This window comes from Marmota monax, unplaced genomic scaffold, assembly GCF_021218885.2.
Source record: "Marmota monax isolate L192 unplaced genomic scaffold, Marmota_monax_Labrador192_F-V1.1 WCK01_AAM20220418_F8-fsc00148, whole genome shotgun sequence".
NCBI lineage: Eukaryota > Metazoa > Chordata > Mammalia > Rodentia > Sciuridae > Marmota > Marmota monax.
Genome location: NW_026693034.1, coordinates 1,783,872 through 1,797,338, shown reverse-complemented (window position 1 = coordinate 1,797,338; position 13,467 = coordinate 1,783,872).

Below are 13,467 nucleotides of genomic sequence, written 5' to 3'. Positions count from 1 at the left end.
AACAAAAATGGCTGGGGATGTAGCTGAATAATTAAGCACCCCTGGGTTCAATCCCTGGTGCCAAAAGAAAAAGAGAAAAAAAAAAGTACATAAATATAAGGAAGACCAGTAGAGAAGAGGAAAGGGAATAGGCGGAGGGAGTAGGGGCGGGAAAGAGGAAACACTGAGACTGAAAAGGAGCAAATTAAATTCCATGCATGTATGATTATGTCAGAATGAACCCAATTATTACATATAACTCTAGCATACTAATGAAAGCACTTATGATTAATTCTTGCAAAGAGTTAAGTATTTGATTCTCTTATTCGCTGTAATATCCATTGAATGAGTGTTCAAAAGTCTTGGAATCATTCCAAAAGAGCCAAAATATCTCCAAGTCATTTTAGATGCAAGGACAGAGAGGTAGGCACCCTTTCATAAGGACTTGTTAGGTTAAAGGGTGAGCACATTGCATAGTTCAGATTATTTTCAAGGCAGAAAGGAATCCGTTGTGGAGTACCCACGCTCCGTGAATTATAAAAAATTTATAAAATGCTCCATATGGTTTTAAATATTAATAATTCATCGAGGTGGGTGGTGGCAACTAACCATGTGTACGAACTGGATACCCTTGTCTGAAAATTGAACGTCCCAGTAAAGTTCCCCTGAACTTCAAAGATGCCCACAAGAGGGCGCTAAGAGATGGGACTGACAGGAGAGGTTTTGTGAGGCTGGATCTGGACCAGATTCATTGGGACCCACTTCATGGAGGGTCCTCTTTGTGATTTCTGGGGAGGGAGCTACAAGAATTCAAAGACACAGCTCCTGCCCTCTGGCTGATTAAAATATAATAGAAAGGGTTTCTATCAAAAAGAGGTAGCCACGAGGCACAGTGGGGCACACCTGTAATCCCTGCAGCTCTGGAGGCTCAGACAGGGGGGATTGTAAATTCAAAGCCAGCCTTAGCAAAAGCGAGGCACTGAGCAACTCGGTGAGACCCTGTCTCCAAATAAAATACAAAATAGGGCTGGGGATGTGGCTCAGTGGTTGAGTGCCCCCTGAGTTCAATCCCTGGTAATCCTCTGACCCCCCCAAAAAGAAGTAGCCATTTGCACTAACTCCCCAGTTCTCATGAGCCAGGGCAAAGGATGTGTATGAAGGCCGTGAAGGTGCTAATCCCCTGTTATTCACTTTCTTCCCCTCCCTGCTCCTGTCCTCATTCCAGCAAACACATCGTTCTCACCATGTGGGTATGGGTGTGAATGGTGTCTCTCCAAAAAGATGTGTTTTATCCTAACCCTGGGACCTCAGTGTGAGATTTTATTGGGAGACAGGGCCACTACAGAGATAGTCAAGATAAAATGAAGTCATTAGGGTGCACCCTCATCCAATAAGGAGAGTGGCCTTATATAAAAGGGGAATTTGGCCAGGCATAGTAGACACTTTGATCTGGGAATTCTCGCCTCCAGCACTGTGAAGAAACAAATTTCTGCTGGTTAAACCACCCTGTGTGTGGTACTTTGTTATGGCAGCCCTGGTCAATGAACAGGCCCCCTGCAGGGACGATTCCCAACAACTTGATGTGTACCAACTCATTCAGTCGTCCCAACAGCCCTCTCATGTGTGCTACGATCATCCCCATTTTACAGATCAGGACCCTGAAGCCTGGAGCAAGATTTAGTGATCTGCCAGAGGGCACACAGATGGGAAATGGTACAGCCAGGACTTGGTCCGTGCCCTTAGCCACTCCGCTACACTGGATCTCTGTCGGCCATGGGGGCGAAATGCAGACATATCAAGGAAGAAGGGACAGGCAGGGAAGAGGATGCATCCAGTGTGGGTCACCGAAGGGTGAGGACAGGGAAGGGCCTTTGAGGTAGTACAGCAAGCCGACGTCTTTCAGCTAGCATGAGGGCCAAGGGCCACGGTGCTCGGTCTTGCTTAATTACCCACCAGGAGAATGTCCTCCCAACCTCTCCTTCCCCTTCAGGTGTGTTGTAATGGCCCACGTTGAATGGAGCAGTGGTCCATCCCCAGCCACCCTTGGCTGGGAAGATCCCCTTAGTGGACATCAGCTTAACCCTCTCAACAGAGGTCCAGGGTGACAAAGCAGCTCACTGAGAACCTGCAGCCTGAGATTCGCCTCTTTCTATGAAGGAGTTAATTTTATCAGGAGGTGAAAGGGGGTGATTCTGGAATGCCAAGAAAGGGTGACAGGGACATGGCTGGGAAACCTGAGGAGTCGGAGAATATCTTTCTTCTAGGATCCATGTGTAAGTACATAATTAATTAATTAACTACTCTTTTTTAGGTGGAGGTCTCACTCTGTTGCCCAGGTTGGCTACAAACTCCTGAGCTTCCAGATGCTTAATAAATTATTTTGGTAGTGGGGAACTGAACTACCAGGGGAGTTTAACCACTGAGCCACATCCCTGGCCCTTTTCTTAATTTATTTTTATTTCAAGACAGAGTTTTTCTAGGTTGCTTAGAGCCTCACTAAGTTGTGAGGCTGGCCTTGAACTCGCAAACCTCCTGCCTCAGCCTCCCGAGCTGCTGGGATTACAGCCCTGCGCCACCACACCTGGCTTCATATTTTTTTTTTATTGGTGCATTATTGTTGTACACAATGGTGGGAATGTTGTTACATACGCATGCACACAATAGAACAATATAATTTGGACGACATTACTTCCTTCCACTTTCTGCCTCCCTCCCCTTCTCCCCCCCCCCTCCCTTTCCTGATCTGGTCCCTTTCTACTGATCTCCCTTTGATTTTCATGAGACCCCTCCCCCACCACCTTTCTCCTCTTCCACATGTGAGAGAAAACCTTTGACCCCTGACCTTCTGGGTCTGGCTCTTTTCACTTAATATTATTGTCTCTGGTTCCCTCCATTCTCTTCTTTATGCCTGAATAAGGATTGTACCAATTTACAATCCCATCCACGGTGTAAACATGTTCCTTTTCTCCACATTCTCTCCAGCACTTATTATTACTTGTATTCTTGATGACTGCCATTTGGACTGGAGTGAGATGAAATCTCCATGTAGTTTCCGTATGCATTTCCCTGATTGGTAAGGATGTTGAACATTTGTGGGCCATTTGTATTTCTTCTTTTGAAAAATGTCTGTTTCATTCACTTGCCCATTGTTTCAAATTGGGTTGTTTTGGGTGTTGAGTCTTTTTTGAGTTCTTGCTATGTTCTAGATATTAATCCTCTGTCAGAAGAGTAGCTAGTGAAGATTTTCTTATTCTGTAGGTTCTCTCTTTCACATTCTTAATTGTTTCCTTTGCTGTGTAGAAGCTTTTAAATTTGATATCACCCAATTTATTAACTCTTGGCGTGATTTCCTGAGTTTTAGGGGTCCTATTGACCTGCATGCTGGAGTGTGGACTCCACATTTTTCCCCGGCTCTGGATCATTTTTTGCCATGATTGGTTTGGTTATAAAATCCCAGAGGAAGGAGAGAAGGCTTCCGCACGCCACCAGGGGTCGCTGCTGCCCACAGCTCTGAGCCCAGGGCGGCCCTTGGGGCCTCCACCTTTCCTCTGCTGCCCCTATTTAGCTCCTCATCTTCAGGACCAGGCCCCCAGCCCTTTCCCCTCACCCTGACCCCTTTCACCACGGGTCAGATCATCTTATCCAAAGACCCGTGCCCATCCCTCCCAGGGTAAGTTTCCTCTGTGAAACTTTGGCCTATCACATTGGCATAGTCAGATGGCCTAAATGATGGCCTGCTGTGGGTCATTACCAGGTCTTATTTCCCTCTGGAGGGCTTTTGTAAGCGTCAGGTGAGGTCCTACGTGGGAAAGTACCTCATAAACACAACCTGGGGTGGTGATGGAGGCTGGCACAGCTGTGGTGAGCCTCAGGCCTGGGGCGGATGGTCATTCCTCTGGGGCTCTGAAGGGTCCTTCCTGGTTGGAACATGCTTTGAGAATTGCGGTTTCCCAACTGGGTGATACATGTCCGTGTCCATAGAGCTGGAGCCCATGAGGCTCCTGGGAGGGAGCACCATTCATGGCTGGAAGTAGGGGCAGCCACTCCTGAATAGCTCATTGCATGGATGCTTGCCAGGTTTAAATGTGGGCTCCATGTCTCCAGATAGGCAATTTTTGTGAGAGAATCTAAAAAGGCATATATATATATATATGTATTTCCCACAGAAAATCTCCAAGTGTTTCAATATTGGCAGTTACAATTTTTTTTTTTCAAGCGCTGCATGGGCCCACAGAACAGTCTACAGTCTAGCCTACAGGTGCCATTTTGCAGTCTCTGGTGGAATCTTCTGGAAGACACAGTCAATGGTGGAGAGTAAATACCACAGGACTCTATCATGGGAATCGACTGAGTTTTCTGCTCCCTGGTGTCTCCTTGGGTCTCACCTCTTTGGGGATGAACCAGGACCCCTGGTTTGGTGAGGGGACATCCTATGGCTCCTTCCCTGGGATCTAAGCTGAAATAGTAACCTACAGGTGTGAAAATCTCCATTTGTATCCCATTTCTCTGAACCGACTTTTTTTGGCCTGAGCAGTAGAGACGCTGGATAACCCGGGTGCCTACTGGACTCTCTAAACAGAAGCATCAGATCTGCCCATCTTTCTGCACCATGGCACTGCTGATGTTCCCAAGGAGCTAACTCCACCCTGGTGGTCTTGCCAGGCCAAGCCAGGCTGACCTCAGAGTCCCCCTGGACAGTGCAATGGTCCTTCTGAACCTTTCGAGGGTGCTTGTCCTCACAGCTCTATCCACAGGAGCCAGTGGCCGGGGCTGGGGTTGGGTGGAGAGTCCTTGGTTGCTCAGCTCTTCACACCCACTTAGTGAGTGTGATCGCAGCTGCAGGATCTAAAATAGATGTGCTTGGCAGAAGTCCTTCTAAGGTGCTGAAATGGGGCTTCACATGCCCAGCTGAAATATGTATGCAGAAGGAAACCAGACACGGCACGCCCTCCCCGGTGAGTATCCAGGGGATGAGACCTCTTGGAGAGGACCTGGTGTGTCCTTGCTTCTGACCCCAGGCAGACAGCTGGACCCCTTTCCCTCATTTGGGAGGGTGAACAGCTGAATGCTGTCATCCCAGACACATTTATTCTTTATCCCTTCCCGATGAACTTCCACGGAATGAACTAAGTCAGATTTTAACAAGGATTGTCCTTGTTACAGCCAAGGGCAGAATAATTCTGATCCCCTCTCTTGGTAGCTGGCCCAAGAGCTAACCTTACACACACATGCCTGCATGCACATATATGCACATGGTCACCCTGTATACACGTGCACACACACGTGCCCTTAAATCACTGCAGTGGAATTTTGGAAATAGTACTGTTCAAAACAGATGAGGTTAATCACAGAACTTTTTTTTTTTCCTGGCTTGTAAATACACTATCTGATGGAGGGGAGAGCCACTCCCTTTACCTTCTCCAGGTCATGGGCACTGCTGCTCAGCCTGAATCCATGGTCTCATCTCTTTGGGGGCAGTGACCTCTGTCTCTGGAGTAGGCAGAGCACATAAAGCTTTGTGTTGAAGTCTTCTTCTGCTGTTCTGGAGGGGAGCTGGGATGTAATGTCTCTGTTCTGAGTCTACCAGAGAAAAACTCCACTATTGTTTCATCTCAAAATTTTTTTTGGGGGGGATGGGGGTACCAGAGATTGAACTCAGGGGCATTCAACCACTGAGCCACATCCCCAGCCCTATTTTGTATTTTATTTAGAGACAGAGTCTCTCTGAGCTGCTTAGTGCCTCACTATTGCTGAGGCTGGCTTTGAACTTGCGATCCTTCTGCTTCAGCCTCCTAAGCTGCTGGGATTATAGATGTGCACCACTGTGCCTGGCTCTCATCTCCATTTTTTTTCTAAGTTTTCATCCTCTTCTCACTTCCCTGCCTACTGCAATGGGCCTAGGTTTGGGGGTTTCCAAAGACTCATAACCCCAGCCCCTAATCACAGCCCCCAGCTGGTTGATTGCATCCTAAAAGGGGCTGGGTGCCGTAGGTGTCTTAGCACAGCCCTGCCAATAGAACCCCTGGTCATGATGGAAGGCCTCCGCCTTGCCTGGCTGTTGTGGTGGCCACTAGCCACCCATGGCTCTCAAGTCCTTGAAATGTGGTGACTGGAGAGCTGAAGATTTCACTTTAATACACTTACATATAAGTACACAGGAGGCTAGTGACTGTTGTACTGGACTGTGTGAGTTTAGACCCTCATAATTATAGGGCTCCCCCTCCCTCTGTATCCATGGGTTCTTATCCTTGGATTCAACAGTGTGCAGATGGAAAATATTTGTATAAAGTCGTGTCTGGCTGGGCATGGTGGTGCACACCTGCAATCCTTGCAATTAGGGAAACTGAGGCAGGAGGATTGCAAGTTCAAAGCCAGCCTCAGCTACATAGTGAGACTGTCTCAAAATCAAGCCAAAAAGATTATAGGTGTAGCTAAGCAAGAGAGCACTTGCCCAGCTTGTGTGAGACCCTGGATTAAGTCCCCAGGGCCACCCTCCACCAAACACAAGCCATGTCTGTACCGATCATGTAGACTTTTTTCTTGGCGTAATTGATTAACAGTGCAGTGTAACAATGATTTATTTCTATGCCATGTACATTGTATTAGGTATTACAAGTAATCAAGAGGATTTAAAGTATATGAGAGTATATTTGTAGATTGTATACAAATGCTAAGACATTTTATTTACGGACTTGAGCATCCACAGATTTTTGGTGTCCTCAGGGTCCCGCAACCAATCCTCAGCAGAAATTCAGGGATGACTGTATTTTCCCCCATTTTACAAAGAAACCAAGTTTTCAAGGGATTAAGTTACCTGTTAGGGTTACAAAACTCCCTTCTAAGCATGGCCCCAAGTCTTTTTGTGTTTGGGGGTAATGTTGCTTTGGAAAATAATCCTAAGTCTTCCTCCCCAGGTTGACTTGACTCATATGTGCTAAAGAAGTCACCTTCAGCTGGGCACGGTGGTGCACGCCTGTAATCCCAGTGGCTTGGGAGGCTGAGGCAGGAGGATCTCGAGTTCAAAGCCAGCCTCAGCAACAGTGAGGCACTAAGCAACTCGGTGAGACCCTATCTCTCAATAAAATACAAAATAGGGCTGGGGGTGTGTCTCAGTGGTTGAGTGCCCCTGAGTTCAATCTCTGATCACCCCCATCCTCCCCCCAAAAAAGAACAGAAGTCACCTTCATGCTGTCTTGTCCTCATTTCCTTTCTTTTCCCTCTAAAAGGTATCTTTTTCTGTTCATTGAGGAAATAAAGCCCCATTGAGGGGGAGGGATTATAGGAAACCATATAAAGAAAAAGATAAACCACTATGCTGTGTTGGCCCATCTCTTCCCATATTTTCCTACACACACACACACACACACACACACACACATTTTAAATTTAAAGACTTATTACATTTGCCAAGTAGGAATTTGGAAATTTATACTAATTTACATTCTAAACATATATGTGAATGTTTTCTTCCTGTGTCTTCATCAAATATCCTTTTTTCCCCTTTAGTTGAATATTCCTGTTTTTTTTTTTTTGTGTGTGTGCCATTTGCCTTTCCTAGCATTCATGGCAGTTTCTGCTACTTTCTGCTGCCTTCTTGTCCCAGGATGGCTACCCAGGCAGGACCAAAATCTCCACTGGCCACTGGATCCATGGACAAAGATGCTCCTGGTGGGAAGCTGGGCAGCACAGGGAGAGAAGGAGGGTGCGGGAGGGAGAAAGACAGATATCTGATATCTTGGTGGATTTCTTTTTGTGTTATTTTTCTGCCCCAAATGCCACACTGTGATTTGCCACATCGCTGGCCTCTGACTCTGTCCCCTTGGGACCCACGGTGTGTCACCTAATATGCCTACTTGGCTAACAGTCCTGATTGGGCAGTTAGCAATGGACAGTTGATGGGTCGATGCCACAAAATGATGGGGAAATGTGCGGAGAGGAGCCCAGGAGAATGAAGAGGGCTTCGGGGACAAAACACTGAGGTCTGTCCTGACCTGTGCTGGGCCCAGAGCTGCCTCAGCCTTTCCCAGTGATTGGGAAAAATACATATTAGAAATGGCACAGGGAGGAAGGCCAACCAAATCAAGTCATTTCTGCAAGATTCCAGGGCAGAACCTGAGGAATAAGCATGCTAGGGTCCAAGAGAAGGTGGTGGCAAGGTGCCCTGGGCCCGAGGGCTCTGCTCTGGTCAGGACTCAGAGATGCAGCTTCCAGTGGAGCCCAGCCAGCGGCCACAGGGCCATTCTTCACCCACAGCTGTGGGAACTTCCCTTTCTTCCTAGGCCGGCCTTCCTTTCTGCTGGGAACTTCTGGAAGATACGCAGGCAAAGACATAGGCAGCTAGAGTGTCACAAATCACAGACCCGCCAGGCATGATGGTGCACGCCTGTCATCCCAGCAGCTTGGGAGGCTGAGGCAGGAGGATCTCGAGTTCAAACCAGCTTCAGCAACTTAGTGAGGAACAAAGCAACTTAGTGAGGAACTAAGCTACTTAGTGAGACCCTGTCTCTAAATCAAATATAAAACAGGGCTGGTGAGGTGGCTCAGTGGTTAAGCACCCCTGGGTTCAATTCCTGGTACCAAAAAAAAAAAAAAAACCACCCGAGCCTCAAAACGGGGTGAGGTGGTTTTTAATTCCAGAAGGCTCTCTCATGTAACCTGGGCCATGTGAATGGGGCCAAAAGCTGGGCTGTTTTGTCATGACATTTTGAGAAATGCAGCATTAGGCAACTTTGTCACTGTGAAAACACCAGAGTGTCCTTCCACCAACCTTGGGGGTGCAGCCTGCCACACACTGGATTATGTGGGGCTCCTGGGCTCCACTCTGTACAGACTGTCACTGTACTGAATACTGCAGGCAACTGGGACAGCATGAGATGTGTTTATGTGCCTAATCATATCCAAACATAGAAAAGGCATAGTGAAAATCCTACCCAGTAGGAAATTTCCAGCTCCGTCCCAATCGTAGGGGACCCTGTCATAGACTGAAATACCATTTTACCCCATGTAACTGTGATCTGATGCCCTAGTTGGGTCCCTGGACTAGAGGCTTAGGCCTGCCACATAAGCCCCTCCCTGGGCTGCCTGTCCTTGGTCCATGAAAAGTTCTGCTCTGACAAGTATCTTTGTCATCCCTCAGGACACTTGCCAGACCATCCCAGGGCTCATCTGCAGGCAGCACCTGGAGGCTATGTCTAAAAGGACATGGGGAACCTTCCTGCCAGATCATTGCTAACTTCCAGGTTGCTCCAAGTTTAATCTGACTCAGGACGAAGTGGGGCGGGATGACAAATGGCAGGGTTAACCTGGGCCACCTGTGTGACTCTCATCAGTTCAATGTACACTTCACCTGCCCGCACAAGTCCCCAAGTTCTATTTTACAAAGACCATGATGTTAAAATTCCAGGAAAAAAAAATATAATGAGCTATAGACATGTGAGCATTATCTTCTCCCAGGATCATGACCACAGGCTAGGAAATGAAGGATCATTTTTTTCATGCGGGCCAGGGCACAGGATGTGACTACTTTCACTTTGGGATAATACATTCATGTCCAGGTCCCTGGAAAGAGAAAAGCATCACAAACTTCATCTGTCAGAGGGTCTGGGTCCCAGTTCTGGAAAACTTTCTGAGAACTCAAAGTGTCTTGCATCACGAGAGCCTCAAAAATCACTTTTTGGAAAGAGTGCTGCTAGGATCCCCATTTACAGATGGGTAGACTGAGTCAGGCTCTGATACTAAAGGACCTGTGCAAAGTTATATCAGTTGCAAAAGGTGAAGCAAGGACGGGACCCCAGGTTTGCAGACCCTAAGATCCATACTCTGGTTTGCAGCTGCTTCTGTATTGTGGTGCATCCGTCTCTCTCGAAGAGAGAAGACCCCTCCGTCGCCTCTGTCATCCATCTGTTCTCTTTCTTTCCACTTTCCAACCTTGGTCCAGATCTTGCTTCTGCCTCTGTGTTTCACATATAAGGCAGAGGCTGCTGTCAAAAAGGGTGAGCCCCAGGAGGAGGGCACAGGTACCAGCAGGCTGAGGCTAATAACAAGTGCCAACATTTATCCAGAACTTTTGAATCAAGCACTGGAAAAAAAAAAAAACAACAACAACCAACCAAATCCTGGATGTCTGCTCATTGATTAAATGGATTTTTAAATTACAACCATCCCTTGAGGTAAGGAGTATTGCAGACTCTTTTACCAGGGAACTAAACTTTGATCAAGCTCAGCGTCATATAATTTGCTCCAAGTTCCATATAATTGGACAAGAAGGGAAACTGGGATTCAAACCCAGCCCCAAGCACCAGTCCTACCCGACCCAGGATCTACTGTCTCTTTCATCTCCTAACTCAAGTTAGTTCTTGCAGCAAAAATTGAGGGGTTATTTTCCCTGCTCTACAAGTGAGCACCCCATCTCTCAGAGAGCCCCAAGGGAGGGGAGCCCAGGCTTACTGGATCCTAGGGCTACCTTTTCCAAGCTGTAGACATCTGTGGAACTGGAGAGCACTTGGGAGGTCTCAGAGTCACTCAGCAAACAATAGCTTCATCTCACAGGTGGAACTTGAGGGGGGTCACTGAGGCTGAGGGAAGTGTTCTGAGTCACACTATCACTTGGGGCCAATTGAAAAGCCAGCATCTGTGATATTTGGGGGACGAAGCATATCCGGGTACCTTGGCTCTGACACACAGCCTTGTAGACTTGCAGGAATAGAGTTCTGAGACTTGGTTCTTGCTCTGCAAAGGTGGCCTTCGGAAATCCAGGAAAGAGGGTGGAAGATGGGAGGACCCAGAGCACAGCTCCCACATGTGGCCAGGTGAGCTGTAGCCCTATGGGCCCAGGTCCTAACTCATCTCGTGCCCTGCCCAGAGTTTCTCCAATGGGGGCCTGTTGTCTCTATGAGAGTTTTAAAAATTCAGTGTTTTTATTTTTTATTTACATAAAATAGCATGCTTTAATTTGAGAGTCATCAATGAATGCTGGACCAGGAGAGGTGAGACGAGTTCTTTGCCCTAGAATTTTCCACCTCCCACTATCTTCTCCAGGTAGAAAGCCTGATACAGCTTATTCCATTCCCTCTCCTCTCTGCCTCTATCACTTCCCCAGTTGGCTAGTTTTTCATGGAGATGCATAAATTTTTTCATCCATGTATGACCCAGATCAAGATATAGGACATTTCTGTCGCCACAGAAGTTCCTGGGGGGGCCCCTTCTCTGTCTTTCCAACAATTATCTCAGCAGTTCAAACACTCATCCTTTGTTCCGAGGATACTTTGTAGTTCACAGGTTTTTATTGAATAAGAGATTAGATTCTGAAGTTGTTGCTTCTCAAGCACGGATCCGCAGAGCCCTAAGAGTATATTCTCAGGGGTCCCAGCCAAGACTTCCTTCAAAGGGTCCCAATGTTACTCAAGATGGAGGAACCTGGGTCTGGGCTTTCTCTCTCAGCACACACAAACGTGGACTTCAGGGCAGGACTCCTCAGCCTTGGAACCATTGGCATCTTGGGTTAACTCCCAAGTGTGGGAGACTGTCCTGTGTGTTGTAGGATGATTAATGACATCTCTGGTCACTACCTATTCTATACCAATTGCCCTCCCCCCTTCCTTCTCCAGTTGTGACAGCTACAAGTATCTCCAGGTGGGGCAGAATCACCCCCTCCTTGAGAATCACTGGTTGGACAGGCATAGGAGAAATTAAGAGTCTTCAATTAAATCAGACTGAGACCTCTATAATAATAAAAAGTAATAATTAGGGAGGGGCTGGGTTTGGCAGGGATGGCTGGGAACTCCTGCAGGGAACCAGAGGACCTGGGATGGGCAGGGCAGGTGGGTGTGAGAAGCACCTGACACAGGTGCATGGGCTGTGGCGGGAGGAAGGCTAGGCTGCCCTGCTCACCACTTGCTCCTTTCTGTTTTATTTTTTTTTTGTACTGGGGATTGAACCCAGGAGTGCACTACCACTGAGCCACCTCCCCAGCCCCTTTTCATTTTTTATTTTGAGACAAGGTCTCACCAAATGGCTGAGGCTGGCCTCAAACTTGCAATCCTCTTGCCTCAGCCTCCTAAGTAGCTGGGTCTGTGGGCCTGTGCCACTGTGCCAGGCTCATATCTGTTTCTGTCTTGCCATTCAGGTCAGAGTCTCCTGCCTGGAGGGAGGTCTGGACCTCTTTATTGTCAGGGGCCAGACAGAGGGGGAGAAATGGGTCAGATCCAGTCTGGAGGAATAGGGCATGTTAGGAGGCCTGGCTGGGCGGCCAGGGGAGGCCTGCACTGCCCTCTGGGAATCCCCAGCCGGTGTAGCTGTTGCTCCCATGGCTGGCAGCCTCTGGATTTCCTGTGATTGCCAGGGCAGGTACAGGGTGAGGAGCAAACTGGAAAACAAGTCACTTGATTGAGAGGGTGGGATTCAGGGGGCCGTTCTCAGGTCCCCATAGAAGTCACAATCCCCAGGGACCTTTAACTCTCCCTTTGTCCACTCCCCCCAACCCCCAATATTTGGAAAAGTTTTACTGAAGCTCATCTTCTGTGATGAAGCCCCTCTGGTCCTGCTCTAGGGTGGAAGCTGCTTTCCTGAGACGATCCATGCTCTTGTTGGCTAAACTCACCTGGGAGAAGAAGGCTTCGTAGTTGAAGCCGTCAGGATCTGAGAGGCACAGAGACCCTTAAGAACTTTTTTTTTTTTTAATTTGTTTTTAACATGAGATAAGGCCCAATGTAAATGTACCTGCTAGAACCTGGATCTTGAGTGTCCCCCCAAGCTCCATGTGATAAGGCTTGGTCCCCAGTCTGTGGCGCTACAAGGAGGTGGTAGAATCTTCAGGAGGTGGAGACTAGTGGAAGGAAGTGAGGTCATGCGGACAGGTCCTTGAGGGGATATTGGGACCCTGGCCCCTTCCTGTCTCTCTGTTTCCCAGCTTCCTCGAGGTGAACAGGCCTCCTCTGCTATGCTCGCTGCTCTGGGCCCCCACAGGCCCCGAGCAACAGGGCCAAGTGTCCATGGACTGAAACCTTTAATCTTGAGCCAATGTTTCCTTATTAAGTTGATTATCTCCGGTATTTTGTTATAACAAGGCAAGGCTGACTAACACAGTGCCTCAGGCACTGATCTGCATCCCCATGAATGTTCTTTGTATTTATTTATAATTTTTTTCTTTGCTTTTTATTTTTGAATGCTCCTTGTAGATGGATTAGGCATTTGTGTGGGTTTCTGAGGTGAAATTCACATCACATAATATTTACTGTTTTAGGGCCAAGGATGTGGTTCAGTGGCAGAGTGCTGGCCCGGCCTGCACGAGGCCCTGGATTCCATTCCCAGGACCAGTTTTTAAAAACAGAAAGAAAAGAGATCACCATTTTAAGCAAACAGTTCTGTGGCATTTACTACATTTGCTATGCTGGGCAATCACTATCTCTATCTAGTTCCTAAATAGCAAAGTCTAAGTATTGAAGTCTAGGAGTATTCAACACAAATAGGCTACTTTAGCTGGGTGCAGTG